This window comes from Erinaceus europaeus, chromosome 2 (assembly GCF_950295315.1).
Source record: "Erinaceus europaeus chromosome 2, mEriEur2.1, whole genome shotgun sequence".
In the NCBI taxonomy this organism is placed as follows: Eukaryota; Metazoa; Chordata; class Mammalia; order Eulipotyphla; family Erinaceidae; genus Erinaceus; species Erinaceus europaeus.
The window spans coordinates 38,464,715-38,483,199 of NC_080163.1; the positions used below are offsets into that span (position 1 = coordinate 38,464,715).

An 18,485-nucleotide genomic window follows, 5' to 3' on the forward strand; every position below is an offset into this window, starting at 1 on the left:
AGAAAAGGGGGAATTGTCGTATGCTTTACATTGGCTTGTTCTAGCCCTCCCCCTCCAAGAGAATTGGATGAGTCCTGTTAATTTCGCGGGCCTGCTTGGCCCCGCCCCAAGGGACCCTGGGAGAGGGTTCCGGAGTCCGAGAGTTCCTGAGTTCCCCAGTGACAGAGTTCCTGGGTTCCGGAGTGCGAGAGTGCGAGAGTTTCTGAGTTCGAGAGTAAGGGAGAGGGTTCCTGAGTTCCAGAGTAAAAGAAAGAGTGCTTGCGCCGCCGCAAAGAGACAGCAGAGTTCTGTTTGGTGATTAGTTTGTCTTAGTTTGTGAATCGTTGTTCCTGAATAAAGAAATACAGCTTCCCTGCCCAGCCGTTGTCTCCGCGTCTCTGTTCACCACCGTGAAGCTAGCCGGCCCGGCAAGAGCCCCGGAAATTTTAACAACAGAGTGAGAACATTCTCAGGCATTGGGAGTGAGGGTAGGGCGGCATGCAGTGAGTGCCTCCCCACAGGCCCACAATGCTAAGTGTGCCTATCCAGTTTATGTTGAAATTCAGAGTAGAGATGTATTTTCTCTTTCTTTCTTTCTTTCTTTCTTTCTTTCTTTCTTTCTTTCTTTCTTTCTTTCTTTCCTTCCTTCCTTCCTTCCTTCCTTTCTTTCTTTCTTTCCTTCCTTCCTTTCTTCCTTTCTTTCTTCCTTTCTTTCTTTCTTTTCTTCCTTCCTTCCTTCCTTCCTTTCTTTCTTTCTCTCTTTCTTTCTCCCTTCCTCTCATCCTCTCATTCTTCCTTCCTTCCTCCTTCCTTCCCTCCCTCTACTTAATATATATATTTCAATTTTTATTTTTTATTTGATAAGACAGAGAGAAATTAAGAGGGCAGAGGGAGATGGAGAAGGAAGAGAGGCAGATAGGTGCACTATCTGCTGCTTCACTGTTCATGAACGCTCCCCCTGCAGGAGTTTGACCCATATCCCAGTGCAAGGTAACATGTGCACTCCTCCAGGTGCACCACCGCCCCACCCATGGAGGTGCTTTCCACTCTGTTGGACTATCATTCCGAAGGATGCTTATAAGCATCCTTGAGTTTGAACCTCACCTAGTAAGTGGAACCATAGCTAAGGATTATTATGCTGAAATGATTGTGGTGATGGAAAGACAATTAGGAATGAGGCTGAAATTATATACAATTTGTGGGTTACCAGGAGTAATTAATCACTTAATGGTGTAATCAGATTCCTCCAAGACCTATCTGGAGTCTTGTAATATACCTTTTTTTTTTTTTTTTTTTTTTAGTGAATTATGATATCTCGTTTTCATTTGTGTGCCTCATATATTTAGTTCCTTGTGTAATTGCGGTGCTCTATTTGTGAATCTGGATTGCTGTTACAACTTTTACTTAGCCCTCTGTGGAGTGAGACATGAAAATGCAAGATAGATGTGCCCGGCACTACCTCTCACTTTTTTCTTTTGTTTTGGTGTTGGTGAAGGAACCCAGGACTTCATACTTGGGATGCATAAGCTCTGCTACTTAGTATACCCCTAACCCCAACCTCCTTCACTTATGAGCTTTTCTTGGTTGACCTTTCTATTCTCTCCCACCACACCATATGCTTCCCTTGGAACCAAACTATTATCCCAGAGTCTAGAAGGAGGTACTTGGTATTAAGCAGCAGATTGGTAAGTGTATGTTCCATACATTCAGGAGCAGACTGGAAGATTCTGAATTTTCCAGTATGTGAAAGGTTTCAGAGTGTGTGGAAAGCAGAAACATAAGAAGTTGACAAGGCAGCGCCGGCTGGTGATACACCTGGTTGAGGGTGCACATTACAGCACACAAGGATCCAGGTTTGAGCCCCTGTTCCCCCCCACCTGCAGGGGAAAAGCTTTGCAAATGGTGAAGTTGTATTGTGCTGTGTCTCTCTATCTCTCTATCTTCCCCTTCCCTCTCAATTTCTGACTGTCTCTATCCAATAAATAAATAAAGATAAAAAAAAAAAGAAATTGATAATGCGGACAGAACATTGGACTTGCAACTATGAGGTCTTGAATCTGATTCCTGGCATCCCATATGCCAGAGTGATGCTGTTTTTTTCCCCCTCTCTGTTATTAGTAAATAAATGCATCATAAAAAAAGAAATTTATAATTTTTTTTAATGGTGACACACAAATATTTTTCTCCTTACTCTTTCTTGCAGTCAAAAGTCATAGATGTGGTGTCAGATGGCATTCTGAAGGGGATAAGGTCATGAACTAGCTGACAGTGAAGGTGGCTATGTGGTAAGATCCCTGGATTTAACCTACAAAGAATCCAGGAACTGCATCTGTCTAGTAGAAAAAGACATTTTTTTTTTAGAAGACCTTTTTTGAGAAGTATTTTGCCCCTCAACTCAGAAATGAGTTCAATCTTAAAATCATGGAACTGAAATACACAGTACCAACTTTTATCATTAATACCATATTACCTTAAGTGACTTGGAGATGGGAGAAATAATTAATTTAAAGCTAGATGGACCAATTTTATTTTATTTTAAAAATTTAAAAGATTTATTTTATGTGAGATAGAAAGATAATTTCATTGGATAGATAGAGAGAGGGGGAGAGAAAGAACAGCTAGGACGCCAGATGGACCAGTTTTATAGCACTGGATATATAAAATATTTTTGTATGCTTTGACTTGTAAAGCACTGTTTAACTTTTTTTTCTTTATAAAAACACTCCATGTTAAAAAATGAAAATGTGGCATTATGCTGCATTTTTACCTAGATTTTTGTCTTCTACCATGCAAAGTGGAATTGTGTAATTTTTTTTGGTATTATAGTGCATACATTTCTATTTCTACTAATAATATCCTCATTTGTCAAATTTTCGTTGTTCTAATATAGTTGCTGTTGGATAACATTTATTTTACATGAATTTTTTCTCACTTATATCAACATTAAAAAAAGTTTCCCTTGACTAAACTTAAAAAATCCATTTTAAATTTAAGAAACTTTGTTACAGTGAGACCAAGTTATAAATGTATTACTGTAATATTCTGGGATTATAATAAAAATTGGGTTTGGGAGAGGCCGAGAAGAAAGTTACAATATATTGCCCATTTATAAATTAACCATTACCTGCCGAAAGCTCATCAGACCCACACAGCGGACATCCGCTAATCCAGTGGTTAGCCATTCCGGGCTCTAATGCACACTGTTTTACACGTTAACGGTTTTGAAGTTCCAGGCCAAAGCTGACCTTTCACATATGCTCCTTTCACAGTAGGAATCTCCACTCACTGCTTCCTGTCAGAATGGATTATGGTGACACAGCCCAGGGCTCACTTTGGCTGCAATTAAGTTTTTGATCAGAATTGTTTCGTTCACAAACAATCACATTTGTTAAAATGTTACATCTGCCCTGAAAACCACTGGCAGCCTCTCAGTTTATCAGTGTGATGTGAGTTTAATTCTTCATTTGTTTTTCATAAAAAGGCAAACCATCTTATATGTTATTTACTTTTTTCCCTTTTTCTGGTTTCTGCCTTTGATTTCATTGGGTTTGGAAGGAAACTATATCTTGAAATTAGCATGAATCTGCTCCTAGACTTTGGGAATTTGAATGGAATTGTTTTTGGTGCAGAACAAAAATTATCCCGTTGAACCAAGACTCAGATACTTCCAAGAATTGTTAATAGTGGTTTTGTTTCTCACACGAGGAAGCATTTTAGCTTTGTGAGTGTGGAGTTTTGAGGTTCTGACTCTTGGTCTGCAGGTTCTGTATTCTCCATGCCTATGATGTTGCTGCTTTTCAGTACTTATCATAACACACATGTCAGGAACTATCACTGTTGCCTTTGACTTTGGTTGCCAGAAATGAAACTAGCAGTGGCTTTATTAACCTTGCCTCTATGGTTCTTTGACTCATTTTTGAAGTCATCTTATCCATTAAAAAATGGTAGTTGTGTTTTTTCAATGACTAACCATTTTGTGTCTATAATATGATAAGGCTATCATTGGAACTTTTGAATTTCATAGCTCTTTTTTACTATCACAGACTCACTTTGGAAAAAAGTTAAATTTAGTAGCATTTTTGTTGTTGTTGGGTAGAGATGTTTTGATATATTAGGACTAGAGTTTAGATAAGAGTTTTTGTTAGAGTGAAAATTATCATTTTACTAAATTTTGTGTGGGAGTAGAGTCTGAAAGCTGTTGCTGAGGTACTTGGGAGAGAGAAAAGGAATGCGGTACTTAGGTTGTTGTATTAGGAATGCTTAACACTTTTTAAGATTCAAGCATTAGGTTTAGCTATTTTAATTATTTGAATATATATTTAAGTATATAAAATATATAAATATATAATATATAAAAATATATAAATATTTAAATATATAAATATATATATATTTAGAATGCTACTAAAAGAGGATGTATTGATAGTTTTCTAAATGTTGCATAAAAACCCAAACTATTTTCCATGTGTTTTGATGTAATCAAACTTATCTGTTAGTAATTTATAATACTGTAAGTGGCAAAAGAAAAGTGAGATGCTATATCAAAAGAAAGAAAAACAAACAAGCAAACAAACAAAAAACCCCAAAAGCCAACCAGCAAATCAAAATTAGTAATGATTTTGGAATTTTTTTAAACTTATATTAGGGGGGCTACCTGTATTTCTAAAATTCAGAGACTTTATTTGGAATGGAATGATGCAAATTCTGGCTATTTTTTCTTTTGTTAGACTGTGAACAAATTTTTCTTAAATTGCATCCATTATTGTATAAGTATAGTACTAAATTTTAAAGTATTATATTTAGAATATACCTGGCTGTATTTACTGCTTAAAGAAAGTGTATTTAAGGAAAAATATTGAGTACTTCTGATTTCAAGAAAAAATACCAATCTGAAACCTAAAAATAAGTAGATGTGAGTTTCTTCAAACTGTCAGAATCAACACTGCCCTTCCCTCTTAGTAGCATACAGGGGATTCGGGCAGTAGTGCAGTGGGTTAAGCGCATGTGGTGCAAAGCATAAGGATATAAGGGTCCTGGTTCAAGACCCCGGCTCCCCACCTGCAGAGGAGTCCCTTCACAAGCGGTGAAACAGGTCTGCAAGTGTCTATCTTTTTTCTCCTCCTCTCTGTTTTCTCCTCCTCTCTCCATTTCTCTCTGTCCTATCCAACAACAGTGACATCATTAACAACAACAATAACTACAACAAGGGTAACAGAAGGGAATAAATAAATACATATTAAAAAAAAAAAGAAAGAAAGTAGGATACATAGGGGCCGGGTGGTGGCGCACCTGGTTGGGTGCACATATTATAATGTGCAAGGACCTGGGTTCTAGCCCCCGGTCCCAACCTGCAGGGGGAAAGCATTGCAAATGGTGAAGCAGGGCTGCAGGTGTCTCTCTGTCTCTCTCCTTCTCTATCAGCCCCTTCCCTCTTGATTTCTAGCTGTCTCTATCCAATAAATAAAAATTAAAAAATAAAAAAAGAAAGCTTACAAACAGAAGTTTTAACTAGACAGAATTTGTCTTTTCTTTTTTTTCTTTATTTTTAAAAATTTATTCCCTTTTGTTGCCCTTGTTGTTTTATTGCTGTAGTTATTGATGTCATTGTTGGATAGGACAGAGAGAAATGGGGGCTCGAACTGGGATCCTTTCGCTGGTCCTTTCATTTTGCCTGCCTGCACTTAACCCGCTGCACTACCACCCAACTCCCAACTAGACAGAATTTGTAACTTTATCATAAGCTTATGTTCATACAGTCATTGATTTTCTGATATTCAGATTTTGCTTTTTTGAGATTCTTTTAAAAATTTTTATTTTTATTTCATGATTTAATAATGGCTTACATTATAAGCCTATAGGGGTGTGGTCCCACACTGCAGCTACCATATTTATTACATATACAGATTTCAAGTAAAAGTTTAAATTTTTTTTAAACTTTTACTTGAAATCTGCATATGTAATAAATATGAGGCATCTGCTGGGTCCTAGGACCCTGCATATTTTTTTGTTTGTTTTTAAGATTGACTTTATTTCATGAGCTAGACCAGAGCAACAGGAGAGTATGGCATATGTGTTGCCAGGGATTGAATTTAGGACTTGCAAGTTAAGAACTCAACCACAACTCCACCTCCTAGGCTGAGGAACCTTCATCTTTGAAAGCTTTCTCTCTCTCTCTTTCTTTATAACCCAAATCTGAGGCAGTCAGGAGGGGGAAGAGTGATACAGAGTGCCTCAATCTATGAAAGAAAGATGGCATCAAAATCCTGTGTATCATCCAGTGTACAGTCTCCAGGCCTAAAATTCTCAATGATTAAAGGAAGGCAACAGATGAAATACATAAGATTCAAAAGCACTCGGTCTGTTGGAGACAGACATCTGTGACTTGCATTCTGCTCTCACAGTATATGAAACTGAAAGAGAAATTGAACACTTAACTACCTTAAAGATTTACTGGAGCTTGTAGAAGTCTGAGATTTTAAGTAAGTTATACCAAACAGAAAATTTAGATTCTTCCTAACTACCACGAAAATGCAAACCCTTGCTTCCTCTTTTTCTTTATAATTTAAAATTTTATTTGTGACTTAATATTGATTTACAAAATTGTAAGATAATAAGGGCATAATTCCACACTGTCCCCACCACCAGAATTCTGTGTCGTCATCCCCTCCACTGGAAACTGTAGTAGTTTTCTCAAGATCACAGATGTAGGCTGACTTTGTAACTGTCTATGTCTATATTATATATGTGTGTGTTTGTGTGTGTGTGTGTGTGTGTGTGTGTATGCTGGGGCTCGGTGCCTGCACTACGAATTCATTGCTCCTGGAGGCTATTTTTTCCCTTTTTGTTGCCCTTGTTGTTATTTTTATTGTTGCCACTGCTGTTGTTGTTGCTGACTTTGTAACTGTCTATGTCTATATTATATATGTGTTTGTTTGTGTGTGTGTGTGTGTATATATATATAGGACAGAGAGAAATTGAAAGAGGAAGGGAAGACAGGGGGAGAGAAAGATAGATAACCTGCAGACCTGCTTCACAGCTTGTGAATCGACCACCCTGCAGGTAGGGAGCTGGGGGCTCCAGCCAGGATTCTTACCTGGTCCTTGCGTTTTTCACCATATGCACTTAACCTGCTGCGCTACTGCCTGACCCCCTCTTTTTTTCTTTGTTAAGAATTTTTTTTATTTATTTATGAAAAAGATAGGGGAGAGAGAAAGAACCAGACATCACACTGGTACATATGCTGCTGGGGACTGAACTCTGGACTTCATGCTTTATCCACTGCACTACCTCCTGGACCACTCTTTTAAAAATTTTATTAGTGAGCCCCCAGCTCCCCACCTGCAGGGGAGTCGCTTCACGGGCGGTGAAGCAGGTCTGCAGGTGTCTTTCTCTCCCCTCTCTCTCTCTGTCTTCCCCTCCTCTCTCCATTTCTCTCTGTCCTATCCAACAACAAAGCAACGTCAACAATGGCAATAATAACCGCAACGAGGCTGCAACAACTAGGGCAACAAAAAGGGGGAAAAATGGCCTCCAGGAGCGGTGGATTCATGGTGCAGGCACCGAGCCCAGCAATAACCCTGGAGGAAAAAAAAAATTTATTAGTGACTTAATGTTGACTTATAAAATTATACCATAACAGGGGTATAATTCTGCACTGTTCCCACCACTAGAGTTCCCTTCCCCATTCCCTCTGTTGGAAGCTACAGTAGTTCTCCCAAGGTTGCAAATATAGGTTGACTGTTATTTCTTTTTAAAAAAAATATTTTCTTTTTTAATATTTATTTATTCCCTTTTGTTGTCCTTGTTGTTTTATTGTTGTAGTTATTATTGTTGTTGTTATTGATGTTGTTGGATAGGACAGAGAGAAATGGAGAGAGGAGGGGAAGACAGGGGGAGAGAAAGAGACACCTGCAGACTTGCTTCACTGCGTGTGAAGCGACTCCTCTGCAGGTGGGGAGCCAGGGGCTCGAACTGGGATCCTTATGCCCGTCTTTGAGCTTTGCGCCATATGTGCGTAACCCGCTGTGCTACCGCCAGACTCCCTATTATTTCTTTTTCTTTTTGTCTTTTTTTATTGTTGTAGTTATTGTTGTTATTGATGTCATTGGATAGGACAGAGAGAAATGGACAGAGGAGGGAAAGACAGAGGGGGAGAGAAAGACACCTACAGACCTGCTTCCCCACTTGTGAAGTGACTCCCATGCAGGCGGGGATCCGGGGGCTGGAACCGGGATCTTTATGCCGGTCCTTGCGCTTTGTGCCATGTGTGCTTAACCTGTTGCGCTACCGCGGACTCCCTGTTATTTCTTTTTTAGGCATTTTTAAATTGATTTAATAATGATTGACAAAATTATAGGATAAGAGGAGTACAATTCCATACAATTCCCACCACCAGAGTTCTGTATCCCACCCCCTCCATTGGAAGGTTCCATATTCTTTATCCCTCTGGGTGTATGGACCCAGGATCATTATGGGGTGCAGAAGGTGGGAGGTCTGGCCTCTGTATTTGCTCCTCTGCTAGACATAGCCTTTGGTTGACTAGTTGATCCATATTCTCAGCCTGTTTCTTTTCTTTTTTTAAAAAATAATTTATTTATTTATTTATTTATTTATGAGAAAGGAGAGAGAGAAAGAAGCAGACATCACTCTGGTACATGTGCTGCCGGGGATTGAACTCAGGACCTCATGCCTGAGAGTCCGATGCTTTATCTACTGTGCCCCCTCCTGGACCACTCTCAGCCTGTTTGTATCTTTCCCTAGTGAGGCAGGGGTCTGGAGAGGTAGGGTTCCAGGACACATTAGTGAGGTCATCTGCCCAGGAATGTCAGGTTGGCATCATGGTAGCAACTGCAACTTGGTGGCTGAAAAGCATTAACATATAAAGCAGAACAAATTATTTCTATAACTATGTCTATATTTATATATATTAGCCCCCCCTTCTCCCCTATGATCCTGCCTTATGTTCTTTTCTTTTTTTAATATTTATTTATTCCCTTTTGTTGCCCTTGTTTTATTGTTGTAGTTATTACTGTTGTTGTTATTGATGTTGTTGTTGTTGGATAGGACAGAGAAATGGAGAGAGGAGGGGAAGACAGAGGGGGAGAGAAAGATAGACACCTGCAGACCTGCTTCACCGCCTGTGAAGTGACTCCCCTGCAGGTGGGGAGCTGGGGGTTCGAACCGGGATCCTTAGGCCGGTCCTTGTGCTTTGTATCACGTGCACTTAATCCACTGTGCTACCACCCGACTCTCCTTTGTTCTTTTCTTTCTCCCCCCTGACTCCAGTGAATCCTTGTTCTTTTCTAAGCCATACCTACACCTATTATTATTTCTGAATGTCCTTCCTCTTTTTCTCTTTGTCTGGGCCCTATGGAGTTGGAGTTCAGAGTTTTCTGTTCTCTTTTGCATATCACTTCTCTTTCTCTGGTAATATGGACCAAAATTCTTTTTGGGCTGCAGAAGATGGGAGTTCTGCCTTCTGTAATTGCTTCTCCACTCGACATGGACATTGATAGATTGACCTATACCCCCTAGCCTGTTTATATCTTTCCCTAGTTGGGTAGAGCTCTGGAAAGGTGAGGTTCTAGGAAGCATTGATGAGGTCCTCTGCCCTGGGAAGTCAGGATGGAATCATGATAGCATTTGCAACTGGTGGCTGAAAGGTGGGGCAGTAGGGCAGAGGTAAATAGCATAATGGTTTTGCAAAGAGACTCTCATACCTGAGGCTCCATAGTTCCAGATTCAATCCCCTGCACCACCATAAGCCAGAGCTTAGTAGTGCTCTGGTTTAAAAAAAAAAAAAGAAAAAAACGATGCAACATAAAACAGGACAAGATGATTAATAAATAGGAACCAAAAAGTAGGAATAGAGCAGAGAGTCAGGTGGTAGCACAGCGAATTAAGCTCACATGATCCCAGTTTGAGCCCCCAACTCCCCACCTGCAGGGGAGTTGCTTCACAGGCAGTGAAGCAGGTCTGCAGATATCTATCTTTCTCTCCCCCCTCTGTCTTCCCCTCCTCTCTCCATTTATCTCTGTCCTATCTAACAATGATGACATCAATAACAACAACAATAACAACAACAACAATAAAAAAGACAACAAGGGTAACAAAAGGGAGAATAAATAAATATTAAAAAAGTAGGAAAACAGTAGATGAGAATAGACATTTTAGGGTGGGAAAAAAAGGAAGTCTATTTTATGGGTCACCAGGGACCCATGACTTCATAGCAAACCCTTTCTTCATATGTGATTGCTGGTTTAGGGAGATCTAGCTTGTGATGTGAGAGTAATAATAGCAATAATAATAATCATTATTGTTATTTTATCTCCTTATGCTGGCCATCAATTCACACAGTAAGCATGATGGGAAACCCATGGCTGAAAGGGAGGAATAATTAAATTGGGGGTAATACTAGGCTTGTATCCCCAAGCACACTTTCCCTTGTAGGTCTGTGGTCATAAACCTTTTGGGCACTTTTTAATGACATTTTGCGTGGGGACAGACACATTTAAAGTTAAAGCAAACTACCTCTTTTGTTAATAAATGTCAAAAAAAATTATAAGACATGCTTTTCAGAGCCTCAGGGATTAGAGCCAGGTAACTACTGCAGTCTCTGCTAGCTCCAGCCCTGTGGTACCGTACATAGAGCATTGCTCTCTGCATCATCTCACTTTACTATGTCAAAAGTTTTTTTAAAAAACATTTTTATTTATTTATTGTTGGGTAGAGACAGAAAGAAATTTAGAGGGGAGGGGCTGATAGGAAGAGAGACAGAGAGACACCTTTAGCCCTATTTCACCACTTGTGAAGCTTTTTCCCTGCAGGTGGGGACCAGGGGCTTGAATCTGTACCACTCCAAATTTATTTCTCACTTCATGCACACTCCCCGTACTGACAACCTAGTGTATTGTCGGGAAATTGTGAGGATGTTGTTGAGCTTGGCAGGGCTTGACCTGAGGAGTGCGTCTATCCTCTACCAAGTCTCTCTACTGAGAGGTTGAGCAAGGAGGGACAGGAGTAACCCCAAAAGTTTGCCTTGTCTTATCAGACTCCCTGCCTCACAAAGCACCCCACAAATCTGATACTATGGCCATTAGGTAAAAAGAAAGGGGGAGATGTTGGGAAATTGTGAGGAGCCTCACAAAGCACCCTGCATTCCTGATACTATGGCCTATCCACATAATCATTGTTTTGCCTGAAAGATCCCCACCCATTCCATTCCTTTGATCTATCTTCTTTCTACCCTCGAGACCCTCCCTGCCTGCAGGGTAATATTAATCTTACCAGTTAAAACCCTCCCAACAGTTGCTAAGGAAGTTTCTACCTTCCCAGCCCCTTTTGCCTTTCTCCGCCCCTTTCCTAGTGATTTCCGTTTCCGACTTGCCACTTCCAGGTCTGCCTTTAAAAAGCCTTGGCTCTCTGATCAATAAAGACATTGCATTGCTTTGTGCCATGTGTTTGGTTCCTGAGTCATCTCCCTCATGTTGCTGAGTGAGTAGCAGCCCAGGATGGCTTCTGTTGCGTTCTCTCCAACCCAAAGAGCATGCGCCTTGGAAGAGGCACCCCCACGCTAGCCCAGCAGTGTATCTTTTCTTTATAACCTTTGACTTGCAACTGGTCAAAATCCTGAAAACTTTTACTTATATATTTATGAGAGAACCAGAGCATCATTCTGACACGTGCAATTCTGGGGATTAAACTTAATGATCTCATGTTTGAGAGACCAACACTTTACCCACTGCACTACCTCCTAGATTGTAACCTGACCCTACTTAAAAAAAAATTATTTATAAATTGGAAATATTGACAAGACCATAAAAGGATAGGAGGGGTACAGTTCCATATAGTTCCCACCACCAGAACTCCATATCCCTATTTCCTCCCTTGAAAGCTTTTTTATTCTTTATTCCTCTGGGAGTATGGACCCAGGATCTTCTGGGGTGCAGAATGTGGAAGGTCTGGCCTCTGTAATTGCTTCCCTGCTGAACATGGGCTTTGGCAGCTGACCCTACTTTTTATGTGTAATCCTGGTAGTATGACTAATCTCTTGGGAGATCAGCTTTTCTTCTGTAAAATGGGAATGATCAATCTATGCAAGGGCTTGTTAATGCCCAATGAGGAAAAGCTATTTCATAAACACCTATTGTATTTTGTATTTTTTCCTTTTCTCCCCCCCCAGAACTAAACAGTTATAATTAGTGGTGTCTCAGGCCCTGAGATCCACTAAGATCTATAGTCAGTAAGAACCAATTCTGTTCAAAGGTGCTGTTTGTTCAGAAAAGAGTTTCCATGTAAATGATAATATAATGTATGATGCATGCTGAAATTACTAGAATGTACTTAGATATCCTGTCCCAATGTTTACTACTAGATGATAGTAGTATTATTAATAAATATTCTTTTTACTAAGTGTTTTGTTTTGCTTTTAGTAGCCTGAATTATAGAGTATAAATATTTTTAAAATAAATTTTTACCTCTTTATAATGTGCTGCTATACTCTGCCCTCACCAAAGCACTATTATTCCTTCACCAAAGTCTATTGGATCACAACTCTCTTTTTTAAAATTTATTTATTTTTATTCCCTTTTGTTGCCCTTGTTGTTTTATTGTTGTAGTTATTATTGTTGTTGTTGGATAGGACAGAGAGAAATTGAGAGAGGAGGGGAGACAGAGAGGATAGAAAGAGACACCTGCAGACCTGTTTCACCGTTTGTGAAGCGACTCCCTGCCAGGATAGCCTGAGGGTACTTCTTCCTGAGCTAGTGCTCTCTGGGTTGGAGAGAACTCAACTGGAGCCGATCTAGGCTGCTGCGTGGGAGAGGGATCAGGAACTCGTGCTGCACTAACTTCGCAGGAGATACACTCTGGAACTCTCGGAGCCGGAAAGCAATTTCCAAGTGTCTTTAATCAGAAGAGCAGCTGTTTTTATACTCTCCAAGTAGGGTGGAAACAGGATGTGATATAGAGAGGGTGGAGCGAAAAGTGACTGGTGGAAGATCAGGGTATGACAAGGAGAGGATTAGGGTGTGACAAGGAGAGGGGGTGGAGCAGGTGAGAATTCTACCACTAATCCACCAATGCCCTGGAGGGAGTGTGGTGCTTTATGTAAATGTAAAAGTGATTTACGTAAATAGACCAAAGCTTTGAATGGGATTAAATCCATCCCTATATAGGCATATGGTTAAGCAGAAACCAGGGGGAGCTGGCATACTATCCAACAACTCCCCTGTAGGTGGGGAGCTGGGGGCTCGAACTGGCATCCTTATGCTGGTCCTTGCACTTGGTGCCACCTTCACTTAACCTGTTGCACTACCACTTTAAAAATTAATTTTAATGACAGATATAGCAAGAGGCAGAGGAGAGAGAGACAGAGACAGAGACCAGAGCACTGCACAGCTCTGGCTTATGGTGGTGCCAGGTCCTAGGTGCAAGGTCCTAGGTTCATTCTAGGAACCTAGGACCTTGGAGCCTCAGGCATGAGAGTTTTTTAAATTTTAAAAAAATATTTATTTTCCCTTTTGCTGCTCCCCCTTTTTATTGTTGTAGTTATTGTTGTTGCTGTTAATTTGATGTTGTCATTGTTAGGACAGAGAGAAATGGAGAGAGGAGGGGAAGACATGGGGGAGAGAGAAAGATAGACACCTACAGACTTGCTTCACCACATGTGAAGTGATTCCCTGCATGTAGGGAGCTGGGGATTCGAACTGAGATCCTTATGCTGGTCCTTGCGCTTTACACCACCAGGCTTAACCTGCCATGCTACCACCCGACTCCCGAGAGTTTTTGCATAACCATTATGCTGTCTCACCAGCCCATTGGAATACTACTGTCCACTCCACATTGATAACCTCATTTCAGTCTGAGACCAAAGGCTTGTCTTTGGCTTACTCCCTTGATTTGCTTCAATATGAGAGATGGGTTTCGTATTTCTCTCTTTTTTTTTTTTTATTGTTGTTGGGCAGGACAGAGAGAAGTTGAAAGAGGAGGGGAAGCTAGAGAGAGGGAGAGAAAGATAGACACCTGCAGACCTGCTTCACCGCTTGTGAAGTGAGCCCTGGCAGGTGGGGAGCTGGGAGCTTGAACTGAGATCCTTGTGCTTTGCACTATGTGCATTTAACACAGTACGCTACCACCTGGCCCCCTATAGTGTCTTTTGTTGGTTATCATTTCTCCTTTGGCTAATTCTGCTTCTAAGACCCCTTCTGTTTCTTTCTTTTTTTTTTTTTAATTTATTTCTTTATTGGAGAATTAATGTTTTACATTCAACAGTAAATACAATAGTTTGTACATGCATAACATTCCCCAGTTTCCCATTTAACAATACAACCCCCACTATGTCATTTATCATCCTTCATGGACCTGTATTCTCCCCACCCACCCCAGAGTCTTTTACTTGGGTGCAATATGCCAATTCCATTTCAGGTTCTACTTGTGTTTTCTTTTCTGATCTTGTTTTTCAACTTCGGCCTGAGAGTGAGGTCATCCCATATTCATCCTTCTGTTTCTGACTTATTTCACTCAACATGATTTTTTCAAGGTCCATCCAAAATTGGCTGAAAACGGTGAAGTCACCATTTTTTACAGCTGAGTAGTATTCCATTGTGTATATATACCACAGCTTGCTCAGCCACTCATCTGTTGTTGGACACCTGGGTTGTTTCCAGGTTTTGGCTATTACAAATTGTGCTGCCAAGAACATATGTGTACACAGATCTTTTTGGATGGATGTGTTGGGTTCCTTAGGATATATCCCCAGGAGAGGAATTGCAGGGTCATAGGGTAGGTCCATTTCTAGCCTTCTGAGAGTTCTCCAGACTGTTCTCCACAGAGGTTGGACCAATTGACATTCCCACCAGCAGTGCAGGAGGGTTCCTTTGACCCCCCACCCTCTCCAGCATTTGCTGCTGTTACCTTTTCTGATGTATGACATTCTCACAGGAGTGAAGTGATATCTCATTGTTGTCTTGATTTGCATTTCTCTGACAATCAGAGACTTGGAGCATTTTTTTCATGTGATTCTCGGCCTTTTGGATCTCTTCTGTGGTGAATATTCTGTCCAAGTCCTCCCCCCATTTTTGGATGGGGTTATTTGTTGTCTTGTTGTTGAGTCTGGCAAGCTCTTTATATATTTTGGTTATTAAACTCTTATCTGATGTATGACATGTAAAGATCTCCCATTCTGTGAGGGGTCTCTTGGTTTGGGTAGTGGTTTTTTTTGCTGTGAAGCTTTTTAATTTTATGTAGTCCCATAGATTTATACTTGCCTTAGTCTTCTTTGTAATTGGATTCATTTCATTGAAGATGTCTTTAAAATTTATGCAGAAAAGAGTTCTGCCAATATTTTCCTCTAAGTATCTGATAGTTTGTGGTCTAACATCCAAGTCCTTGATCCACTTGGAATTTACTTTTGTATTTGGTGAAATACAGTGATTCAGTGTCATTCTTCTGCATGTTTCAACCCATTGTTTCCCATTTGTTGAAGAGACTCTGCTTTCCCCATGTAATAGTCTGGGCCCCTTTGTCTTCTGGAAGACTTTTAAAAGTAGAGGTATTAGTTCTTCTTTGAAGGTTTTGTAGAATTCATTTGTAAAACCATCTGGTCCAGGACTTTTATTTTTGGGGAGATTTTTGATAACTGTTTCAATTTCATTGGCTGTGATGGGCCTGTTCATGTTATCCACTTCCTTTTTACTTAGTTTTGGAAGTTGGTAGGTATCTAGGAAATCGTCCATTTCTTCCAGGTTCTCTAGCTTGGTGGCATATAGTTGTTCATAGAAGCCTCGCATGATATGTTGAATTTCTGTGGTGTCTGTTGTGATATTTTCATTATATCTCTTTCATTTACTACCAGATTTATTTGGGTCTTCTCCCTTTTTTGTTTTGTGAGTCTGGCTAAAGGTTTCATATTTCTCTTTTTTTAAATAATAAACATGCATTTAAAAATAATTATTTGATAGAGACGAAGAAATTGAGAGAGATAGGGAAGAAAGCTAGAACAAGAGACAGAGAGATACCTGCTGCTCTGCTTCACCACTTGCGAAGCTTTCCTCCTGCAGATGGGGTCTGGGGACTTGAACCCAGTTCCTTTCTCACTGTAACATGTGTGTTCAACCAACTGCACTATCACCCAGCTCCAGTATTTCCCTTTTATGTAAGTTTTTATATTTTTTTTAGTATTGTTTGAGGGGCTGTTTTAGTGTTAATGATTTATTTTAATTGTTGCTTGTATGAAAAACATCATCACTCCTTCAAACCTAAATGATAACCTGATAAAGTATTCTTGAGTGGATGCCATTTATTTATTTATTTATTAATTTATTTATTTATATTGGTGCAGTGTGGACTTTGTTAGGGATAGCATGGAGTCTGTTCATTGATTTGTGCAAAATGGTCATTTTTTCTTTCTTCTTTTTTTGTTTAGTGATTTAATAAGATTGATTTAATAAGATAATAGGGGTATAATTTCATAATGTTTCTACCACCAGAGTTCTGTGTCTTCATTACCTTGATGGAAAACTGTAGTAGTTCCTCCATGGCCACCGATAGGGGTTGACTTTATAATGGTATATTTATATATCTATATGTGTTACATATTTTTCTACATTCCTGCCTTTACTTCCTAAGTACACATACACCTATAACTACTTCTGAGTGTCCTTCCTTTTTTTTTTTAATTTCTTTTTTTAGGGAATTAATGTTTTACATTTGACAGTAAATACAATAGTTTGTACATGCATAACATTTCCCAATTTTCCATATAACAATACAACGCCCACTGGTTCTCTGTCATCCTTTTTGGACCTGTATTCTCCGCATCCCCCCTGAACCCCCCAGAGTCTTTTACTTTGGTGCAACATGGCAATTCCAGTTCAGGTTCTACTTGTGTTTTCTCTTCTGATTTTTTCAACTTCTGCTGGAGTGAGATCATCCATATTCATCCTTCTGTTTCTGACTTATTTCAGTTAACATGATTTTTTAAGCACCAAACAAGATTGGCTGAAAACGGTGAAGTCACCATTTTTTTTCAAAACACCACCTGCAGGGGAGTCACATGATGAACAATCTTTTTAATAGATTGCTGTATCTTGTTCGCTAGAATTTTGTTCAATATTTTAGCATCTCTGTTCATCAGAGATACTGGTTTGTAGTTTTCTTTTTTGGTTGTGTCCCTGTCTGCTTTTGGTTTCATAGTGATGTTAGCTTCATAGAAGCTGGCAGGGAGTATTCCAGTGTCTTTAATCTTCTGGAAGTCTTTTAAAATAGAGGTATTAGTTCTTCTTTGAAGGTTTTGTAGAATTCATTTGTAAAACCATCTGGTCCAGGACTTTTATTTTTGGGGAGATTTTTGATAACTGTTTCAATTTCATTAGCTGTGATGGGCCTGTTCATGTTATCTACTTCCTCTTTACTTAATTTTGGAAGTTGGTATGTATCTAGGAAATCGTCCATTTCTTCCAGGTTCTCTAGCTTGGTGGCGTATAGTTGTTCATAAAATCCTTGCATGATATGCTGAATTTTTGCAGTGTCTTTTGTGATATATCCTCTTTCATTTGCTATCAGATTTATTTGGGTCTTCTCCCTTTTTTGTTTTGTGAGTCTGGCTAAAGTTTTGTCGCTTTTGTTCACTCTTTCGAAGAACCAACATTTTCTTTTGTTGACCTTTTGTATGGTTTTCTTATTCTCAATGTTATTGATTTCTGCCCTAACTTTAGTGATTTCTGTCCTTTGGTTGCTTTAGGGTTCCTTTGTTGTTCTTCTTCTAGGTCTTTAAGATGTGCAATCAGGCTGCTTATTTGTGCTTTTTCTTGTTTCCTAATGTTTGCTTGTAAAGCTATGAACTTCCCTCTCAGTACTGCCTTAGTTGTGTCCCAAATATTTTGATAGCTTGTGTCTTCATTTTCATTGAACTCTCAAAACATTTTGATTTCTTCATTTCCTCTTTGCCCCAGAAGTTGTTAAGAAGTGTTCTGTTGCGCTTCCACATTTTGGGACTGTTACTAATCATTTGTTGATTGTTAAGTGTTAGTTTAATTTCACTGTGGTCTAAGAAGATCATTGGGATGATTTCAATGCTCTTAAATTGGCTGATGCTGTCTTTGTGGCCTAATATATGGTCTATCCTTGAGAATGACCCATGTGGATTTGAGTAAAATGTGTATTCCAGTTTCTTGGGATGAATGACTCTGCAAATGTCCATTAGTTCTAGTTTATCTATCTCTTCATTTATCTCCCTCATGTCTTTATTGATTTTCTGCCTGGATGATCTGTCAAGTTGAGAGAGTGGGGTGTTGAAGTCCCCTACTATGATTGTGTTGCTGTTAATATATTGCTGTAGCTCTTTCAGTAGAAGTTTGATGTATTTAGATGGCTTCTCATTGGCTGCATAGATGTTAATAATTGTTAAGTCCTCTTAATTGACTGATCCTCTGAGCATTAGGTAGTGTCCATTCCTATCTTTTTTAATCTTATCTATTTTAAAGTCTATCATGTCAGATATGAGAATA

The 18,485-nt window shown here is 39.5% G+C and overlaps 1 protein-coding gene across 3 annotated transcripts in view; it reads left to right on the forward strand.

Moving 5' to 3' along the window:
• PCBD2 (pterin-4 alpha-carbinolamine dehydratase 2) overlaps positions 1-18,485 on the forward strand; it is an 86,174-nt gene that overhangs the window by 35,584 nt on the left and 32,105 nt on the right. The window contains exon 1 of one of the 3 annotated variants that reach the window (XM_060178294.1): positions 2,186-2,264. The exons of the other annotated variants lie outside the window; for them this stretch is intronic. The gene's annotated coding sequence lies outside the window, so the exon portion shown is untranslated. Of the gene's footprint in view, positions 1-2,185; positions 2,265-18,485 lie in introns of those variants that run through there. 3 annotated transcript variants of the gene reach the window in all.